Source organism: Meriones unguiculatus, chromosome 1, assembly GCF_030254825.1.
Source record: "Meriones unguiculatus strain TT.TT164.6M chromosome 1, Bangor_MerUng_6.1, whole genome shotgun sequence".
Classification (NCBI taxonomy): Eukaryota; Metazoa; Chordata; class Mammalia; order Rodentia; family Muridae; genus Meriones; species Meriones unguiculatus.
The window spans coordinates 149,157,735-149,179,640 of NC_083349.1; the positions used below are offsets into that span (position 1 = coordinate 149,157,735).

General features: G+C 41.1%; 1 pseudogene; it reads right to left on the reverse strand.

Annotated features, from left to right (window-relative positions):
* Positions 1 to 4,687: 4,687 nt before the first annotated feature.
* On the reverse strand, positions 4,688 to 5,136 carry LOC110553752 (small ribosomal subunit protein eS19-like; annotated as a pseudogene).
* Positions 5,137 to 21,906: the final 16,770 nt, after the last annotated feature.

Below are 21,906 nucleotides of genomic sequence, written 5' to 3' on the forward strand. Positions count from 1 at the left end.
AAAACTCCTACATTTCCTGGGTCACATCATTTGTTGTTGCCATAAGACTTCAACAAGTATTCTGTTGACATGCTGTTAAGGTAAAACTTGACTTTTTTAAAAAGTCTTTAAACACACTTCTAAGTGGGAATTTGGAAGATACAAACGAGTCTGTCTGATTTCTACTCAGTCTGGTGAATTAACAAAGTAAGTAAATACCAGCTGGGGAGTGAGCTGAGCCCAGCTGCCCAGCCACAGCTCTTGATGCGTGGCCCTGAATAGCAAAACATGCACTAATAAAAGATTGTTCTCATCTGAACTGAATATATTAAGACAAAGCATTTCTCTTACAGGAGAATTCTGGTTAGGACTGAAAAAGATGTTTTTATATCGTAAATTAGAAACTCTCCAGTTTTATGCTTCATGTGGCCCTGGAATCGGAAGATAGCACCTTTGCTTATGCTTCTTGTGATAAGCTTTGGCTGGAGAATGAAATAAAATTTTTTAAAATACACTTAGGTCGATATTCAGGAAATGCTGGTAAGTTTTAAATTAGCAAAATGATAAAAAAAATGAAATATCACTTGGCCAGTATTATATAAAGATAGAAATAATGCAAGACATATAAAGATTGCATATAGCTGGTGACACTAGATTAGAGAACAGTGGATAAGTCTGAAATGCTGTAGTGAACACTGTTCACTTAGTGATGCTGAAATGTTTTATGTCCTTTAACATGGTTGGCTGGAACCCCAGCGGTCCTGTGGGTGGAGGCCTCGGGGCAGGCTGGGTAAAGCAGCATTCTTGTCATGCACAGGACTCAGAGCTCATCATCTAGTCTTCCAACTTTGTCAGTGTAAAACTGTGACAGAGGAAGCATCTGGCCCAAGACCTCCTGTTGATCACACCTCTTTCCTTCAATCCTAGTCCACAAAGATACAAGACAAGTTTTCTTCACTCTCCCTTGATGCATTTATGCATTTCCAAAAATTTGAATTCACTAGAACTTCAGAGCACTTGGTGATGTATTTATTGTATTTTGTGTTGACCTTTTAAAAACTCTTGAGTGAACAAATACTAAAGTCCATCCTCATGTTGTTTCTGGATGTGTACTTGTTGCTTATGTATATTAGAGCTAGGAATTCATGATGAATGCTATATATCCCTTGGCTGTCAACTGGTCAAGGTATGGAGGAAAACACAAATGACACTGAATATGCAGAAGACCGATAGATCTTTAGGTTTGAAGAGAATTTGAGAGTGAATACAAGCAGGATTTTTGTGGGAGGAAGGGCAGGTTTCATAGTGAGGCTACTGTGAACGCTTTCTGAAAAGACATAATTCTGCAGAATCTAGTTCAGTCACTTCAGAACAGATAGATATGCTGGCATCCTGAGAACTGCAGCCTTGATCTTGGAAGAAAGAATAGGTTTTTTGGGCAAGTCTATGTTGGCAAATGAGGCAGCTTGTGTCACAGCATAGAAGAGATGGCATGCAGGTGGTTGCTTTGTGGGGCTGGAATTCATGGTATATTAGAGGAGTGGGCCTTGAGACATTAGGTGAAAGTTGAAATTCAAGTATTGGTAGATATGTGGAAGCTTAAAGGGTTACATATAAAGTTTTCAGTGTTTTACCTCCAAAACTGTGAAGAATCGCCTCACCATGGAGCATGCCATGTCAGGAAGCTTGAAGCTTGTGTGGAGTTCTCCAAAGATGATGCCTTTGTTAGAGGATGCTTTATTTTCATTATAGAGCTCTTAAATTTTCCATAGTCATTAATTAGCTTTCAATTGTTGACCAGAGGACACAGTTAAATTAGGGGAAGGAAAAAGTACAGAGTAAGATAGATATACATATAAAATGTGATCAGACACAAAGTTGACATTGAGTTTGTGGTAAAAATAGAAATATGTGCATGAACATTTGAGCAAGACCATTGTTTTGTAAGAAGTAGGAAATGACTATGGAGATGGCTCAGTCATTGAAGTGTCCACTCTACAGGCACAAGGATCTGAATTCAGACTCCCAGTGCCCATGGCATGATAGCTCAAGCCTGTGTGCCCAGCATTAGAGCATAGGGGACAGGCATGGAGACAGCCTAGCTTAGTTAAGGAGTCAAAAAGTAAAGCCGGACGATGATCAAGAAAAGAGATCTTGGGTGTGTGTAAGCACATGCATACACACACATGCACACACTCACATGCACATTCACACACACATATGCACACACACTCATATGTAGTACAAATATTCCTGATAGTAAAACTTGAGAGAAATTTCTGTGGCTTCTCAGAGAAAGTGCATTGTAACCTTATCATTGTGGGGACTAAAATACCTAACAGAAACAAGGGATGAGGAACTTATTTAGGCTGATAGCCTCAGAGCTATGAGTCCCTTATGGCAGGGAGGCTGTGATGGAGGAGAGCGGTTCACAACTTGATGGCCAAGTAGAGAAGGGAAATACAACAAGGGGCAGAGGCAAGACATAGTTCTAAGGACATACCTCCACCGAACCTCCCCGTTATCATTGCACTATCCCTCAGAAATGCGTCTGTATGATGGTTCCATCAAGGAAGTCACCCACTCATGAAGTCAGATGTGACTCGCCAGAAATGCCATCCCAGGCATGCCTATAAGTGTGTTTTGTTAATCATCTATCTAAAGATAATGAAGGTCAGATGTCAGTCACAGTGTTAAGTTCTGAGACCATGTTCATAGTAAACATGGCGGGGGGTAAATTCTGATGACTCTTTTTCTAGGAAAAAATGTGTGTGTGTGTATGTGTGTGCATGCATATGTATATGTGTGAGTGTGTACGTGTGTGTTAATGTGTGTATAATCCATTGAGGAGTCTCCTGATGCTGAACTCTGTCAATGGAGATGGTTCATGGCATGGTCACAGAATTTAGGCATCACTCCTTAGATGAGTTGCAAATTTTTAAAAGTTGTATTTTATTTACTCATTTTGTGTATGTGTACGTATGCAGACACACGTATGCCACAGTACATGTGTCTAGGTCAGAGGACAGTGTGAGGAGTCAGTTCTCTCCTTCCATTACATTAGTTCTAGAGACTGCATTCAGGTCATCAGGCTTGGTAGCAAGTGCCTTTATCCACTGAACCATTTTTCTGGTCCTTCGGGTGATCTTCTGAATAGTACTGCACAGCATGGATGCTGAAAATTGTATTGCCTCTGCAGATACACATTTCAGTGTGTGTCTTTGTGTGCATAATGAGTCAGAGAGGTCAGTAACCACGAAAGATGGCTTAAAGATAGATCACAGTAGTGAAGTTCTCCAGGCTTCCCAAAATATTTACCTCAAGAGATTCCCAAAGAAGCATAAAATAAAAAAAATAAAATAAAAAGAAGAAAAAAAATGAAGGTTTTGGCTTTCTACATGTATTATTAGCCCTATTATCATGGTCTGTAAAGAAATTGTCTTGGTATTTTGATGGGAATTGCATTGAATCTGTAGACTGCTTTTGGTAAGATCACCATTTTTTACTATGTTAATCTTACTGATCTACAAGCATGGGAGATCTTTCAATTTTCTGATTTTTTCTTCAATTTCTTTTTTCAGAGACTTGAAGTTTTTGTCTGAGAGATCTTTTACTTGCTTGGCTAAAATTACACCAAGATTCTTTATATTATTTGTGGCTATTGTGAAGGGTGTAGTTTCTCTAATTTCTTTCTCAGCCTGTTTGTCGTTTGTAAACAGGAGGCCTACTGATTTTTTTTTGAGTTAATTTTATATCCATCCACTTTGCTGAAGGTGTTTATCAGCTGTAGAAGTTCTCTGTGGTCTAATTTTGGTGGTCACCTATATATACTATTATATCATCTGCAAATAGGGATACTTTGATTTCTTCATTTCCAATTTGTATTCCCTTGATCTCCTTTAGTTGTCTTATTGCTCTAGCTATAACTTCAAGTATTATATTGAAGAGATACAGAATGGGCAGCCTTGTCTTGTCCCTGAATTTAGTGGAATTGCTTTACAATTCTTTCCATTTGATGTTGGTTATTGGCTTGCTGTATATTGTCTTTATTATGTTTAGGCATGTGCCTTGTATCCTTCATCTCTCCAAGACTTACCATGAAGGAGTGTTGGATTTTTTGCCAAGCCCTTTTCTGTATCTAATGAGATGATCATGTGATTTTTCTTTCAGTTTGTTTAAATGGTGGATTACATTTGTGGATTTTCATTTGTTGTACTATCCCTGCATCCCTGGGATGGAACCTACTTGATCATGGTGGATGATGTATTTGATGTGTTCTTAGATTTGATTTGTGAGTATTTTATTGAGTATTTTTGTATCAATGTTCATGAGAATTGGTCTGAAATTCTTTTCCTTTGTTGAGTCTTTGTGTGGTTTAGGTATCAGGGTGACTATGGTTTCATAGAATGAGCTTGGGAATGTTCCTTCTGTTTCTATTTTGTGCAATAGTTTGAGTAGTATTGGTATTAGTTCTTCTCTGAATGTCTGGTAGAATTCTGTACTGAAACCATCTGGCCCTGGGATTTTTTTGCCTGGGTGACCTTTGATGAATGCTTCTATTTTCTTAGGGCTTATAGGACTATTTAAATTATTTACCTGAAATTGATTTAATTTTGGCAAGTAAAATCTTTCAGGAAAATTGTCCATTTCCTTTATATTTTCCAATTTTGTGGAATAAAGGCTTTTTTTTTCAGATTATGAATGAGGCAATTTATTAACCCAGCATCCTTTGTTCTAATGCTTCTTGTTGGCAGCTGACACCTGTCCAGCAATCCTGTCCATATATCTCTGTCCCTGAGGTGTTAGCTAGCAGCCCTCATCTTGGTCCTTTTCCACCATTTTCAGCCTCTCCAGAGCTTGGAGAACCCTGCAGGCCACACTCTTAGAGCCTCTGCTGAAGTGGCTGGGCCTGATACAGTTTCTCTGAGGTCCTCCGTAGATCTTGGTCATGGAGCCAACCCCCTGCACCACCATGCCGTGGAAGCAGTTTGTGTGTAGAACCAGTTCTCGTCACAGGGGGCAAGCTCTTTATGTTTGGCCAGCTTGACTGTGTCCGCCCATTCGGGACTTTGAGCTTCCTGACTTTTTGAGAAAGGCTGCCAGAGCTCTGCTGGTTAACTCCTGCTGGTTAACGTCTTTTACTGTAACTCTAGGCATGGCGCGGCCTCCGCACTGCCAGCCAGGCGAGAGGGAACAAAGGGTTTTCCCAGGCGTACAAGTTGTGTATCGAGTCAAATAAAGGCTTTTGAAGTAAGACCTAATAATTATTTTTATTTTGCCAGTGTCTGTTCTTATGTCCCCTTTCTAATTTCTGCTTTTTAAATTTGGATACTGTCTCTGTCTGGCCTTTTACTTAGTTTGGCTAGGTGTTTGTCTATCTTGTTGATATTCTCAAAGAACCAGCTCTTGGTTTCATTGATTCTGTGTATTTTTCTTTTTGTTTCTAAGTTATTGATTTCAGCCTTGAGTTTGATTATTTCCTGCTGTATACTCCTCTTGGGTAGGTTTGTTTCTTTATGTTCGAGAGATTTTAGGTGTACTTTTAAACTGCTGGTATGAGAACTCTCAAATTTCTTTATGAAGGCACTTAGTGCTACGAACTTTCCTTTTAGCACTGCTTTCATTGTGTCCCATACGTTTGGGTATATTGTGCCTTTATTTTTATTGAATTCTAGAAAGTCTTTAATTTCTTTATTTCTTCCTTGACCCAGTGGTTATTAAGTAGAGAGTTGTTCAGTTTCCATGAGTTTGTAGTTTTTTTCTTGCTTGTGTAGTTGTTGAAATCTAGGTTTAATCCATGGTGGTCTGATAAGACACCATGGGTTATTTAAATTTTCTTGTTTTCATTGAGGCTTGCTTTGTAACCAAGCATACATTCAATTTGGAGACGGTTCTGTGAGGTGCTGAAAAGAATATATGTTCCAGCTTAGGGAGCCACTCAGACTCCCAAAAAGAATATATGTACCCAGCTTAGGGAGCCACTCAGACTCCCAAAAGCCACAAAGGCAGACACAGGCAGTTTCTGCGCACCAGACAGCTGGCAGAGACTGAGCCGCCATCACATAGCTGTGCTCCAGGCACAGGCAAATTTCTGTGGCCAGCCAGCTGGCGGACACTGAGCAGTGTGCACCAGGGCAAAAAAAGACACTAGGAGTCCGTGTCTCCAGAGAATCCACGGGGAAGGAAGGAAACTGTACTGATCTAAATCACCCAATCCTTCCCTAGAAAAAGTCTAGCAGTCTAGTGGGGCCGAGGCGCCAGCACTCAGCTGTGCTCCAGACACAAGCACAAACAGTTGAGGCGCGCCTGATGTCCAACTGGGTCACAGCAGCTGATCATTAAATTTGCAACAAGAAACCCAGAAACAGGGCAGCTGCCCTCAGGACTTCCCTGGGTGAGAGGAGAACCCTCTCGACTAACAAAGACCACAGTTACCACTCAGGTCTATATCCCTGAGGTGAGCAACTCCTGAAAAAACACCAGCCATCCAGGGACTATACCCAAAAAGCTGAGAAGACATCCCTTCAGGAAAATCCAGCTTTCTGCAAAGGGGATTCTCTCCACCACAGGATCCCCAGGAACCACCAGAAAATAACCCCAAACTCCTAAGATAACACAATGGGTAGAGGCCAGCGTAAAAGCTCAAGCAACAAAAGACAGAGCAATATGGCATCTCCAGAACCCAGTTACCCAGGGACAAGTAGCCCTGGACACCCCACCATAACTGAAATCCAAGAAGATGACCTAACAAGTATGCTCATGAAGATGATAACAGAGGAAACAAATAAGATTCGTAAAGACATAGAGGAAGATAAACTCAAACAGAATATTGCCATCCGTAAAGAAATAGAGGAAGCTGCAGCCAAACAGTTTATGGCCTTTAGAAAGGAAATGCTTAAAACACTGAATGAAATGAAAGAAACAGAGTTGAAGGAACTAAAAGAAAAACAGGAAAGTACAATCAGACAGGTGAAGGAAGTAAACAAAACAACTCAAGACCTGAAGATAGAATTGGAAAAATTAAAGAAAACACAAATGGAAGAAATAATGGAAAGGAAGAATCTAGGGAAGAAAACAGGAACTACAGAGGTAAGCATAACCAACAGACTACAAGAGATGGAAGAAAGAATCTCAGGTGTAGAAGATACAATGGAAGAAATCGATGTATCTGTCAAAGAAAATGTTAAATCTGAAAAATTCCTGACACAGACCGTCCAAGAAATGCAAGACAATATGAAAAGACAAAACCTAAGAATAATAGGTATAGAGGAAAAAGAAGACTCCCTTCTCCAAGGCCCAGAAAATATTTTCAACAAAATCATTGAAGAAAATTTCCCCAAGCTAAAGGAGAGGCCAATTAGAATACATGAGGCCTACAGAACACCCAGCAAATTTGACCAGAAAAGAAAATCCTCCCGCCACATAATAATCAAAACAGTAAGTATACAGAACAAAGAAAAAATCCTAAAAGCTGCAAGGGAAAAAGGCCAAATAACATATAATGGCAAACCCATTAGAATCACACCTGACTTTTCAACAGAGACTATGAAAGCCAGAAGGGCCTGGACAGATATCATGCAGACCCTAAGAGAACACAGATGTCAGCCCAGGCTACTATACCCAGCAAAACTCTCAGTCCTCATAGATGGAGAAAACAAGATATTCAATGACAAAAACAAATTTCAACAATACCTACAAACAAATCCAGCATTACAGAAGACACTGGAAGGGAAAATACAACCCAAGAAAGCTAGCTACATTCAAGAAAACACAGGAAATAAATAACCTCACTTCAGTAAAACAAAAAGCAACCAAGCACACAACCTGATGACCACAGCCAACATCAAAATCAAGAGATCTAACAGCCACTGGTCATTAATCTCTCTCAACATCAATGGACTCAACTCTCCAATAAAAAGACACAGATTAACAGAATGGATACGTAAACAAAACCCAGCAATCTGTTGCATACAAGAAACACACCTAAGACACAAAGATAGACATTACCTGAGGGTAAAGGGTTGGAAGACGACTTTTCAAGCAAACGGACCCAAGAAGCAAGCAGGAGTAGCCATTCTAATATCTGATAAAATAGACTTTCAACCAAAATTAATCAAAAGAGATGGGGAAGGACACTTCATACTCATCAAGGGAAAATTCCACCAGGAAGACATCACAATCCTGAACATCTATGCCCCAAATACAAGGGCACCCACATTTGTGAAAGAAACATTGATAAAATTTAAAGCACATATAGATCCACACACATTAATAGTGGGAGACTTCAACACCCCACTCTCAACAAAGGACAGGTCAACCAAACAGAAATTAAACAAAGAAACAATGTCTCTGACAGAGGTCATGAATCAAATGGACCTAACAGACATTTACAGAACTTTACACCCAAACACAAAAGAATTTACCTTCTTCTCAGCACCTCATGGAACCTTCTCCAAAATAGACCACATAGTGGGTCACAAAGCGAGCCTCAACAGATACAAGAAGATTGAAATAATCCCATGTATCTTGTCTGATCACCATGGAATAAAGCTGGACCTCAACAATAACAGAAATAACAAAAAGCCTACACACACATGGAAACTGAACAACTTGTTACTAAATGACAGCTGGGTCAGGGAAGAAATAAAGAAAGAAATTAAAGTCTTTCTAGAAATCAATGAAAATGAAGACACAACATACCCGAACTTGTGGGACACAATGAAAGCAGTGCTAAGAGGAAAGTTCATAGCACTAAGTGCCTTCAAGAAGAAATTCGAGACAGCTCATTCAAGCACCCTAATGGCTCACTTAAAAACCCTAGAAAAAGAAGAAGCAGACACACCAAGAAGGAGTAGACGGCTGGAAATAATCAAACTCAGGGCTGAAATCAATCAATTGGAAACAAATAAAACAATTCAAAGAATCAATGAAACCAAGAGCTGGTTCTTTGAGAAAATCAACAAGATCGACAAACCCTTAGCCAGCCTAACTAAAAGGCAGAGAGACACCATCCAAATCAACAAAATCAGAAATGAAAAGGGGGATATAACTACAGACACTGAGGAAATCCAAACAATCATTAGGACTTACTTCAAAAGTCTATATGCCACAAAATTTGAAAATCTAAATGAAATGGACAATTTTCTTGATCGATTTGACTTACCAAAGCTGAACCAGGACCAGGTAAATCAACTAAATAGACCTATATCCCCCAAAGAAATAGAAGCGGTCATCAAAAGTCTCCCATCCAAAAAAAGCCCAGGACCAGATGGCTTCAGCGCAGAATTCTACCAGACCTTCAAAGAAGAGCTAACACCAATTCTCTTCAAACTATTCCACAAAATAGAAACAGAAGGAATATTACCAAATTCATTCTATGAAGCCACAGTCACCTTGGTACCTAAACCTCACAAAGACTCAACAAAGAAAGAGAATTTCCGGCCAATCTCCCTTATGAACATTGATGCAAAAATACTTAATAAAATACTTGCAAACCGAATCCAAGAACACATCAAAGATATTATCCACTATGACCAAGTAGGCTTCATCCCAGGTATGCAGGGGTGGTTCAATATACGGAAATCCATCAATGTGATCCACCATATTAACAAACTGAAAGAAAAAAATCACATGATAATCTCCCTAGATGCTGAAAAAGCCTTTGACAAAATCCAACATCCATTCATGTTCAAAGTATTGGAGAGATCAGGGATACAAGGCACATATCTAAACATAGTAAAGGCGATATACAGCAAGCCTATAGCCAACATCAAACTGAATGGAGAGAAACTTAAAGCAATCCCACTGAAATCAGGGACAAGACAAGGCTGCCCACTCTCTCCATATCTCTTCAACATAGTGTTGGAAGTCCTTGCTAGAGCAATAAGACAGTTGAAGGAGATCAAGGGGATACAAATTGGAAAGGAAGAAGTCAAATTATCACTATTTGCAGATGATATGATAGTATACGTGAGTGACCCCAAAAACTCTACCAGGGAACTCCTACAGCTGATAAACACCTTCAGCAAAGTGGCAGGATACAAAATTAACTCAAAAAAATCAGTAGCCCTCCTGTATACAAAAGACAAAAGGGCGGAGAAAGAAATTAAGGAAACAACACCCTTCACAATAGCCACAAATGACATAAGGTACCTTGGAGTAACCCTAACCAAGGAAGTCAAAGACTTGTATGAAAAAAATTTCAAATCTCTGAAGAAAGAATTAGAAGAAGATATGAGAAGATGGAAAGATCTCCCATGCTCATGGCTTGGTAGGATTAACATAGTAAAAATGGCCATCCTACCAAAAGCAATCTACAGATTCAATGCAATGCCCATCAAATTACCAACACAATTCTTTACAGACCTGGAAAGGAAAATTCTCAACTTCATATGGAATAACAAGAAACCCAGAATTGCTAAAACAATCCTCTACAATAAAAGATCTTCTGGAGGTATCTCCATCCCTGATCTTAAGTTGTACTATAGAGCAACAGTTTTAAAAACTGCATGGTACTGGCATAGAAACAGAATGGTGGATCAATGGAACCGAACAGAGGACCCAGAAATAAACCCACACACTTATGGACACCTGATCTTTGACAAAGACGCCAAAACCATACAATGGAAAAAAGATAGCATCTTCAACAAATGGTGCTGGTCTAACTGGATGTCTACATGTAGAAAAATGAAAATAGATCCATACTTGTCACCCTGCACAAAACTGAAGTCCAAGTGGATCAAAGACCTCAACATAAAACCAGACACATTAAATCGGCTTGAAAAAAAAGTGGGAAATACCCTAGAACTCATTGGTACAGGGGGAAAGTTCCTGAACAGAACACCAACAGCACAGGCTCTAAGAGCAACAACCAATAAATGGGACCTCATGAAACTGAAAAGCTTCTGTAAAGCAAAGGACACCGTCATCAAAACAAATCGACCACCTACAGATTGGGAAAGAATCTTCACCAACCCTTTATCTGACAGAGGACTCATATCCAGTATATATAAAGAACTAAAGAAGCTGAAAAGCAGCAAACCAAGTAATCCACTTAAAAAATGGGGAACAGAGCTAAACAGAGAATTCTCTGTAGAGGAATACCGAATGGCAGAGAAGCACTTAAAGAAATGCTCAACCTCATTAGCCATTAGGGAAATGCAAATCAAAACAACCCTGAGATTTCACCTTACACCCATGAGAATGGCCAAGATCAAAAACTCAAGTGACAACACATGCTGGAGAGGTTGTGGAGAAAGGGGAACCCTTCTCCACTGCTGGTGGGAATGTAAACTTGTACAACCACTCTGGAAATCAATCTGGCGCTTTCTCAGACAACTAGGAAGAGCGCTTCCTCAAGATCCAGCCATACCACTACTGGGCATATATCCAAAAGAGGCTCAAGTACACAAAAAGGACATTTGCTCAACCATGTTTGTAGCAGCTTTATTTGTAATAGCCAGAAGCTGGAAACAACCGAGATGCCCCTCAATTGAAGAATGGATGCAGAAATTGTGGTACATCTACACAATGGAATATTACTCAGCAATGAAAAATAAGGAAATCATGAAATTTGCAGGTAAATGGTGGGATCTGGAAAGGATCATCCTGAGTGAGTTGTCTCAGAAGCAAAAAGACACACATGGTATATACTCACTCATATAGACATACAACATAGGACAAACCCACTAATAACCTGTGCATCTAAAGAAACTAAGCAAGAGAGAGGACCCTAACTAAAACGTCCAATCCCCATCCAGAAAGGCAAAGAGGATGGACATCAGAAGAAGAAGAAAACAGGAAACAACCTAGGAACCTACCACAGAGGGCCTCTGAAAGCCTCTGCCCTTCAGACTATCAAAGCAGATGCTGAGCCTGATGGGCAACTGTTGGGCAGAGTGGATGGAATTTTAGGTAAGAACTGGGAAATAGTAAGAGCTGGAGAGGACAGGGTCTCCACAAGGAGAGCAACAGAACAAGAAAATTTGAACATAGGGAACTTCCCAGAGACTCATACTCCAACCAAGGACTATTCATGGAGATAACCTAGAACCCCTGCACAGATGTAGCCCAGGGCAGTTCAGAGTCCAATTGGGTTACATAGTAATGTGAAGAGGGACTGCCTCTGACATACTCTGATTGGCCTGCTCTTTGATCACCTCCCTCTGGGGGGGGGAGCAGCCTTACCAGGCCACAGTAGAGGACAATACAGCCACTTTTGATGTGAACTGACAGACTAAGATCAGAAAGGAGAGGAGAACCTCCCCTATTAGTGGACTTGGGGAGTGGCATGCAAGCAGAGGGAGGAGGGAGGGTGGGATTGGGATGGGAGGAGGGAGGGGCTTATGGGGGGATGCAGAATGAATAAAGTGTAATTGATGAAAAATTTAAGAAAAAAGGGAAAAAAATAATTTAAGAACCTTAAATGACTTTCAAAATTGGAGGAAAACATGGAGTTAGTCAATTGGCATGGAGCACGTCTCGCCCCTGGGGGCAATGGTCTCCTGAACCTACTCAGACCTCGGACACCACCACTGCTAGTTCTAGAACTGACGCAGGATGTTCCAACGAGGGGTTAAGGCTTCTCATAATATTTCCTATAAGCCCACACCTGTTTGTCTATATCCCCCATTTTTATTCATTATTAGCCAGAAAGAGCCAAGTAATTGTGGTAATGATACTTGCTTTTTTGCCCAATGCTGGAATGCTAGTAAAGTTAGGTATGCCCTGGTTACTCGCATGCCTCACTGGGTGCCTATGCCCATTGATGCCCCTCACGCTATGACTCTCTTCAGACAGAAAAGGGATCTTGGAACTACAGCCACCATTGTTACTACCATCTCATTGGCGGCTGTTGGAGCTACCACCAGGGCATTAGCCATGAGTCATACTGGGCAGACTGCTCAGACCCTGAATAATCATTTAGCCAATGTAGCTCATGCCTTAGTTGTACATAAAAGAATTAATGCTCAACTAAAAGGAAGCTTGATGGTGTTCAATCAGAGGATTGACCTCTTGCAGGAGCAAATTGATACCCTATGGCAAATCGCTCAACCTGGCTGTCAATGAAAGTATGCTGGACTTTGTGTCACTAGCATACAATATGAGAATTTTTCCCGTGCTACAAATCTGTCTAAACAATTGTCTAGCTATATTTTAGGTAATTGGACTGGAGAATTCGATACTACGATGGAGCAGCTGAGAGTGGCCATTGTCACAGTAAATTCTACCAGAGTGGACGCAGGACTAGCCACAGGATTATCAACATGGATTGCTGCAGCCATGAATCACCTGAAGGAATGGGCGGGCATGGGAGTGTTAGCAGGCCTTCTGGTGTTGGTCTCCTTGGTTTGCCTGTGGTATATATGCAAGATTAGAGTCTCACAACAGTGTGATGCAGCCATGATCATTCAGGCCTTTACAGCCATTGAAGCAGGACATTCTCCCCAAGCATGGTTGGATACCATAAAAAGCTAAAATGATACGCTCAGGATGCGAGGCTAAGCACTGCACTCAGGGTCAGCCGCTTTGGACCCAGAGAAGAGCATGTCTGATTGCATGCGGGTTGATGCCCCAGGTCCCGCCTCTGAGAAAAAGGTATTGGACGGGTCTGATGCTCTTTGGGTGGATGACACCTAAATGAACATCTGTACAAAGTCCCAATTTATTTCTAATATCAGAGATCAGACCTCTACTCTTGCCTGATGCATCTAAAACAAAAAGGGGGAACTGTAGAGAGCTGCGGAATGCTATGCTGGTTTCTGCCTTCCACCTTCCCGATGGTGAGTGCTCTCTGTCACGAACAACTCCACATTTGGCTAAGGCCGAGGATCTGGCTTGCTTCCATGTATGTGGACCTATCTGCATTGCCCCCGTGGCACGCCTGGGTTGGCTACCCAGAGGCTATTTAAGCTGTGGGCTGGCTTTCCCCGGGGTCCGAGGATTGTTCAATGTTCCTGAATAAACTGCATTGAAAAAAAAAAAAAAAGAATATATGTTCTTTTATGTTTGGGTGAAATGTTCTATACTTTGTTAGGTCCATTTGATTCATGAACATCTGTTAGTTTCATTATTTCTCTGTTTAGTTTCTGTCTTGATCTCTGTCCATTGGTGAAAGTGGGGTGTTAAACTCTCCCACTATTAATGTGTGAGGCTTGATGTGTTATTTAAACTTTAGTAATGTTTCTTTTATGAATGTGGGTGCCCTTTATTTGGTGCATAGATGTTCAGAATTGAAATGTCATCTTAGTGGATTTTTCCTTTCATGAGTATGAAGTGTCCTTCCTCGTCTTTTTTTTTTTTTAATTTTGATTGAAAGTCTATTTTATTAGATATTAGAATGGCTACTCCATCTTGCTTCTTGGGTCTTTTTGCTTGGAAAACCTTATTTTAGCCCTTTACTCTGAGATAATATCTATCCTTGTTGCTGAGGTGTGTTTCTTGTATGCAGCAGAATGATGGATCTGTGTCTTTCTATTGGGCAATTGAGCCCATTAATATTAAGAGCTATTATAACCAATGATTGTTAATTCCTGTTATCTTGATGTTGTTGTTGGTAGAACATACGTGTGTAGTGTGAGTGTGAACATTGTTTTGGTTTTGCTGATATGGGGTTACTTGTTTTTGTGTTTTTCTGGGTGTAGTTGGCTTCCTTCAGTTGAAGTTTTTCTTCCAGTATCTTCTGTAGGGTTGAATTTGTGGACAAATATTGTTGTTTTTTTTCCTGTTTTCATTAAGGGATTTACTCATTTCCTTCACCTGATGGATTTTTTTTTTATATTTCCTTAAGGGATTTCATATCTTATTTTAAGGCCTCCATCATCTTTATAAGATGGACCTTGGATTTAATGTCAGTTGTTTTTTTTTTTTTTTCCTGCAGCTGCGTCAGGGTGTCCAGGACTTGCTGTAGAAGGATAGCTGGGTACTGGTGATACCACATTGCTCTGTTTCTTGTTGATTGTGTTCTTATGCTGGCCTGGTTGTCCCTGGTGTTAGCTGGATTTTCCTGATGCTGACAAGGACTCTCCAGTGAGCCAGGCAGAGCCTTGGGCCTGAGAGTGGAGCTCAGGGAATAGCAGACTTCTCATTTCTGTTGGCTGAGTGTATCTGGGTACTTGTAGTCCTGGATGTTCCTCTTCTGGCTATGTCTCAAGTGGGCAGAAGGAAGGCTGGGCAGTCTCTAACCTAGGCTGTTCCTGGGGACCCACAGGCCTGGATGATCCTGGGGCTGGCAGGCCTCCTCCAGAGCGGAGGGTATGGAGTTCTGCTGGCTGTGTCCCCCAGCAGGCAGGAGAAAGACACACCACATTTTAATTGATTCTCTGGGAGTTTCACATCATGCACCCCGATCAAAATACCTTTCCAATTCTTCCATGTCCACTCCTTCCTTCTAGCTTCCCTCATAAACGAAGCAAAAAATAAAAATAAGAACAAAAAAAAAAATCTATGTTATCTATACACTTATTAGAGCATTGCCAAACTCTCAGTGGCTTTGCCCCTTAAATAGAAATGCATACTTTTCCTCTGCACCTCTGCCAGACACCATCAATTGTGGAGAGCTACACTTTGGAATTTCTTTTTTTTAATTAATTTATTTTTATTGATTACAGTTTATTCACTTTGCATCCCAGCTGGAACCCCTCCCTCAACTCCTCCCAATCCCACCCTTCCTCTCTTATTTCCTCCTATGACCCTCACCAAGTCCACTGATAGGGGAGGTCCTCTGCCCCTTCCATCTGACCCTAGCCTATCAGGTCTCATCAGGACTGGTTGCATTGTCTTTCTCAGTGGCCTGGTAAAGCTGCCCCACCTTCAGGGGGAGGTGATCAAAGAGCAGCCACTGAGTTCATGTTAGAGACAGTCCCTGTTCCGCTTAGTAGCGAACCCAGTTGGACACTGAGCTGCCATGGGCTACATCTGAGCAGGGGTTCTAGGTTATTTCCATTCATGGTCCTTGATTGGAGTATTAGTCCCAGGAAAGCCCCTTTTGCCCAGATTTTTTGGTTCTGTTGGTCTTTTAGAGTTCCTGTCCCCTCTAGGTCTTACTATCTCCCCCTTCTTTCATAAGATTCTCTGCACTCTGCCCAAAGTTTGCCACAATGACTTTGAACTAACAAAAACTGGTACAGCTCCTTAGGTGCTCAGACTGCTTCTTCCATGGTGCCCCTCGGGACACTTGAGGGGTTCTGCTTAGAGAGATTCACAACCAGAGCACCAGCTATACCTCTGGCCATTCACGCTGAAGGTGGATATGTATGTACTGGGAAGCTGGCTTTTCAGGACACAGACTGCATGAACAGAGTTTACCCATCACTAGAGCATTCTAGTCTTTTTTTCTCTCTCTCTTTTTTTTTTTTTTTTGCATCTAAAGCAACAAGCTAGACCTACTCCTCTGTTTAGTGATAATTCAAAGAACTCTTCTGGATTCATTTATATTCCAGCCCTTCAAGCCCCAGGCTTTATTCTGTGCGTTTTGGGATTTAAGTTCAGGAATCCCTATCTGTACACATTTGAGAGTGGATTGGAGGCAAAAGCAAAATGGAGTTTTTCTTTAACAGGTTAGATTTATTTAAAAAAATTTCCTAGTCTCTATTTGAACTTCTTAGCTGTTAGTATTTTTGTCTTTGAGCTCTTGTTTGAATCATTCTTCAGTTATATTTGGTATTCAAGAATTCACAACTGTCCCACGTGTTTGCTGTGTATGTCAAGGGACAAGGTGCAGACCAGCTTGATTTGTGAGCTCAGGTTCTGGTTCCAGCGAGGCTGAAGGTGTGAATGGAGGTTGTTCATGCTGAGCTTTTCCTTAGAGCCAGGAATCTTTGTATCCAAACATTTTTTAATCATATGTGTCTTAACCAAGGTGTCTTTTGGAATTATCCAGACAAGTTCAGAAGGACTTAGTATCAGAAAAATTGTCTTCTTGAAGAAACACTAATGGCTCAAGTGGTCTTGGTAAAGCAGTTTACAAACAGCCCTAAGTTGTAATCTCAACTCTCAGGAGGTGGAGGCAAGGAGAGTGCTATGAGTTCAACTCTCAGGAGGTGGAGGCAAGGAGAGTGCTATGAGTTCAAGGTTTTCCTGGGTGATATACTGTCCCCTCAAACCAAACAAAGCCAATACAAAGCCAGAAACCCCTGTAAAAACTAAACTGAAACAAATATAAATAATTACAGAGTAGTTGGTTCTCCAATTGAAAAGAAGTATGGACCATGATATGCAGTTGCTCAAGGTCTAGACCAGTGCTTCTTAAACTAATTGTACTTATAATCTTCTTTACTCTGAGAAATTTTTATGTGATAGGTATTCAAAGCAAACATTTACTGATAATAAATCATAAACAATTTTATTTTTAAACACTTATTCAGCAGACATGTAATTTTGTAATTTATTAAAACAAAGAAACTTTGAATACTAATGAGAGGATGTGCTGTTTATTCTTACATAAAGAATCAAATCTTGGCTGAATATTTGGAGAGCATCTCCAACCATTCTCAGGGCTGATCAATGTTTTGGTTTTATAATCATCAAACTCAAGAATGCTGCTATGAATAAAAACACAGTACAAAATGGCAGCAGTATGTTTAGAGCTATTTCAGAAATTGTTGGAAATTCTGTCCTAATCCCATTCCAAAACTCATTCACTGACCTTGAATGAAACTCAAGCCAGCATCTCAAACAGCAAGTCTTATTTAACTTTTTACTGCTTCTTTATGAATTTCACATCATGCACCCCAATCCTACTCATCTCCCTGTCACTTCATACTCCACCTCTGCCCTTGCAACAACCCCTACCCTCCAAAAAAAGAGAAAAAAATCTTATTGTGGAAATTGTAGTGTGTCACAGTGTGTCCTATATTATATGCTTTTGTCCACGCTGCTTCTTTACTTGCAAATGTTCATTGCAACAAGTTGTTGGTCTGGTTTGAGACCTCTGGCTTCTGTGATAGTATCAGTATTGGATTCTCACTGGATTCCTCCTGGATATCCTGTTGTTGCCCTGTAGCATAGAGATCCTTAGCTTTGGATATGTAGGACTGGCCCCTTCACATGCTCCAGTAGTTCATAGATGGGTAGATGTTGGTGTAGGCCAACTCAAAGCCTGGATTTTGGCTTGAGCTGGTCGGCTAACCAACTAGCTACCACCACCAGGGAGAGCTCTCTAGCACTGCCCCTGCTAGCTCACCCAGTGCCACAGCTGGCAAGAGGAAGAGCCAGCTTTCCTGCTTTCATGCTTGAGGCCAACTAACCCATATCCACTGCAGCTCTAATAGGACCAGCTCTTGTTCTGCCGAGGTGAGGTGCAGAATGCTGCATCCCTGGAGGGGCTGGGCCAGCTCTCCCACCTCACATCCTCAAGTTGTCTTTCCCATGCCCCTGCTACCAGGGTCAGCACTACTATGTTGCCCAGGCTAGAATAGGATTTCTGAGTCTCCTGCTCATTTATCTGTTGTGCGGATAAAGGGCTGCAGTGCGGAATACATTACTCATGTAGCAAGTGTATTAGGTTGGATAACGGAAAGACTTGGAACGCCTTACAGTGTATTCATTAAATGCAAATGATGCAATACAGCAGGAGCGTCAGAGGTACTAGAAACTTCCAGGCACATTCTCTACGCTCCTTGATTTGTGCAAGGAAGGTGTGCTGAACCCACAGTGAGCTGCCAAGAATTACATGATGACGTGTGCTTGGTTAGGGGAGGGTACCTACGGTTTTCACAAAGATTTTTTTTCTCTCTGTTTTGGACACAGACTCTGGCTGCTTTATTGGTTCTACCAGGCAGAAGCAGTCAGACAGCATATCATGAATCTCAAGCTCAGTGTCTTTTCTTGGCTATGAGTTGATGCTTGAATCCCAGGCATAGATACTGTTTTAGGGCTGGCTAGATGGCCCAGCGGATGAAAGCATTTGCCTTACAAGCTCAGTGACCTGAGTTGATCCCTGGAATTCAGAGCGGAAGGACAGAACCCAATTCTGAAAGCTGTCCTGATCTCCACACGCGGTTTGTGGTGTATGTGCACCTGCACAGGCAGAGATGGCACACTGTTCACTCTTTTCCTGGCAAAGAAAGAGAAAGGGACATTTCCAAGGCAATGGTTATCTCCAAGTGAGCGATGAATATTATTTTAATTTTTAGATAGTGTGTTAAAGAAAAACTTCTGTTTCCAGCATAAATGTGCTCAAAAGCACATGCAATCTCAACCCCACTTTCTCCTACACTGAGTATTTTTATCAGAAGACAATTGCTTTTTAAAGAAAATTAGGATACATTTTGCATACCACAAAGCTCACCTGCTTATACTTTAGTGATTTTAGTATGCAAATGTCTATATCAACAATATTGTCTCATTGCTATTATTTAACTTCAGAAAATTTGCATCACCCAGAAAAGAAATTCCATATGCATTGAGTCACTTCCCTTTGACTCTTCCAGCCTCTGCAATCACAAATACTCTTTTCCTGTCTCTGTGAAGTTGCCTATAATGAATACTTCATATGAAAGGACTCGTATACTATGTTCCTTTGGGGCTGACAAGATAACTTAGTAGGTAAAAGTGCTTATAGCCAAACTCATGGCCTGACTTTGCTTATAGGGTACACATAGTGGAAGGATAAAACAAGCTCATGCAGGTTGTTCTCTGACCCCTAGCTCATGCTCTGCATCATGCCCAACCCCTAAAATAAGTAAAATATGACAAAAATTTAAAGTACACAACTTTTTTGGAATTGATTTCCTTTTTTCCTTTTATTGAAAATAGATTTCTCTGTTGTATAATATATCTTTATTAAGGTTTTTCCTCCTCATACTCCTCCCACCTCCCAGAGCCATTTCCTTTCTGTCTTTCATTAAGAAAGACCTATAACAGGCCTTTAACAAACAGGGTTAATAATAAAATAAAATAAAATAGAGCAAAAAACTAACACATCAGAACAGGACAAAACAGAACAGAAGAAAAAGATCCCAAGAAAAGGCACAAGAAGCAGATACAGACACAGGTTTCCACAAAGAAACTTGTTTCCATTTGTAGGAATCCCATAAAACCACTAAACTGAAAGTCATAAAATATAGACAAAAGACCTGTAGGGCTAATAAAGAGAAAACCAATATAAGTAAAATAAAATAAGATTAAAAACAACAACAAACAACAAACCCTGACAAGACATTATGATACATGGACCCTCCAAAGATGCCGTTGGGTTTGATTTCTGTTGGCCAGAAGTTGTTGAACATGCAACCTGCCCTTAAGACTAGTTTGTTTGCTCAGTGAGACTCCCTTGGAGAAAACGAAATTATCATTTGAAAGTGGTTATCAGTTGGAGATAGGTTCTGCGTTAGAGATGGGTGCATGTGTCTATTTCTTCTTTTACTTCTAGGACCCTATTTAAGACCTGTGCAAACCTTGTATGTGCGGCTTAGGTCTCTTGAGTTCATATGGGCATTAATCCTGTTGCATTTAGAAAGCCTTGTTTCATTGGTGTCCTCCATCCCTTCTGGCTTTTATACTCTTTCCTCCTCTTTGTCCACAGGGTTGCTTGAGCCCCGAGGAACTTGATGGAGACATTCTACGTAGGGCTGAGTGCACTAAGGTCTCTTAGTCTCTGAGTATTTTATGGCTGTGGATCTCTGTATTTCTTTCCATCTACAGTGGGAGGAAGCAAGACACTGATCTAGGAATATAGTAGAATGTCATTAGAAGTCATTTTATTACTACGTTCTCTTAGTTCAACAGAAGTATTTGGTTTTAGCCTAGGTCTCTGGGATATCTAGTCCCAGGTTCTTGGCCACCAAAACAGTGCCAGGTATGGGTTCTATGTTATGGAGTGGGCATTAAGTCAAATCAAGTGTGGTTCCACAAGCTTTATGCCATATTGCACTAGCATATCTTACAGACAGAACAGCATTGTAGATCAAAGGGCTTATGGCTGCTTTGGTGCTAACATTTCTCTTTGGTAGCATTCAGAGTATCTTCTGGTACCAAAGATGCTAGAACTTAGAAGTGAAGGCTCTATGCAGGCATCAACTACACGTCTCTGTGTTCAATGAGTTGTATAGGTGCTGTTTTCAGGGTCTTGCTGTCAGTTTGTGGAGAGCAACCAATAGTCCTGACAATAGCGTGGGTTGTTTGGAGGTCCCTAAGGCTCCCATTGGCCAACAACTCAATTAGATGTGACCCAGCACTGTGACTGAAAACTTCATTTGCTGACAAAGCCCAGTTGGGGCTTTGTTTCCTCCATTATTTGGCAAGTTCATTTAGATTGCCTTCAATACATGTATATACATATGTACATATATATATGTATGTATATATTAGGAAACATATGTATATATTAGGAAACTTATACTGTATTAGGTTTCTATACTACTCCTCAAATTTCCCTTTATGGGTAAAACCAGCTCTCCCTTATCCACACCACCAGGGCGAGTACTCCATACTGTTCTGGCTAGGCCACCGAATGTTGCCATTGGCAGATGCAGGGTCAGCTCTCTTACTCTCATGGGAGCTGGCTTGGGAGCTGGCTCATCCTCACCCATTCCTTTAGAGCCAGCTTGATTGTGCCACCTAGCCAAAGCGTGGGGCCCACTCTCCCAACTGCTGGGCCAGCACTCCAGCTTTCACATTCTCTGGGCTGGCCTACACCATCACAGGTCAGGTCCACTGAGTTGGCCAGGGGAGGTGCAGGGTCCGATCTGCCAAGCCAGTGAGGGAGGCAGGGCTAGTTCTCTCAGTCTCATGCCCTGGGGCTGGCTCCCCTGCAGTGTGTCTGGTTTTATGTTGAGGCTTTTGATCTATTTGGAGTTAAGTTTTGTGCCGGCTGATAAGTATGGATCTATTTGCTTTTTTCCTACACGCAGACATTGTTTGACCAGCACCATTTGTTGGTTTTTTCCCCCTAGTTTTTGTTTGTTTTGTTTTCTTCTTTATAAAAAC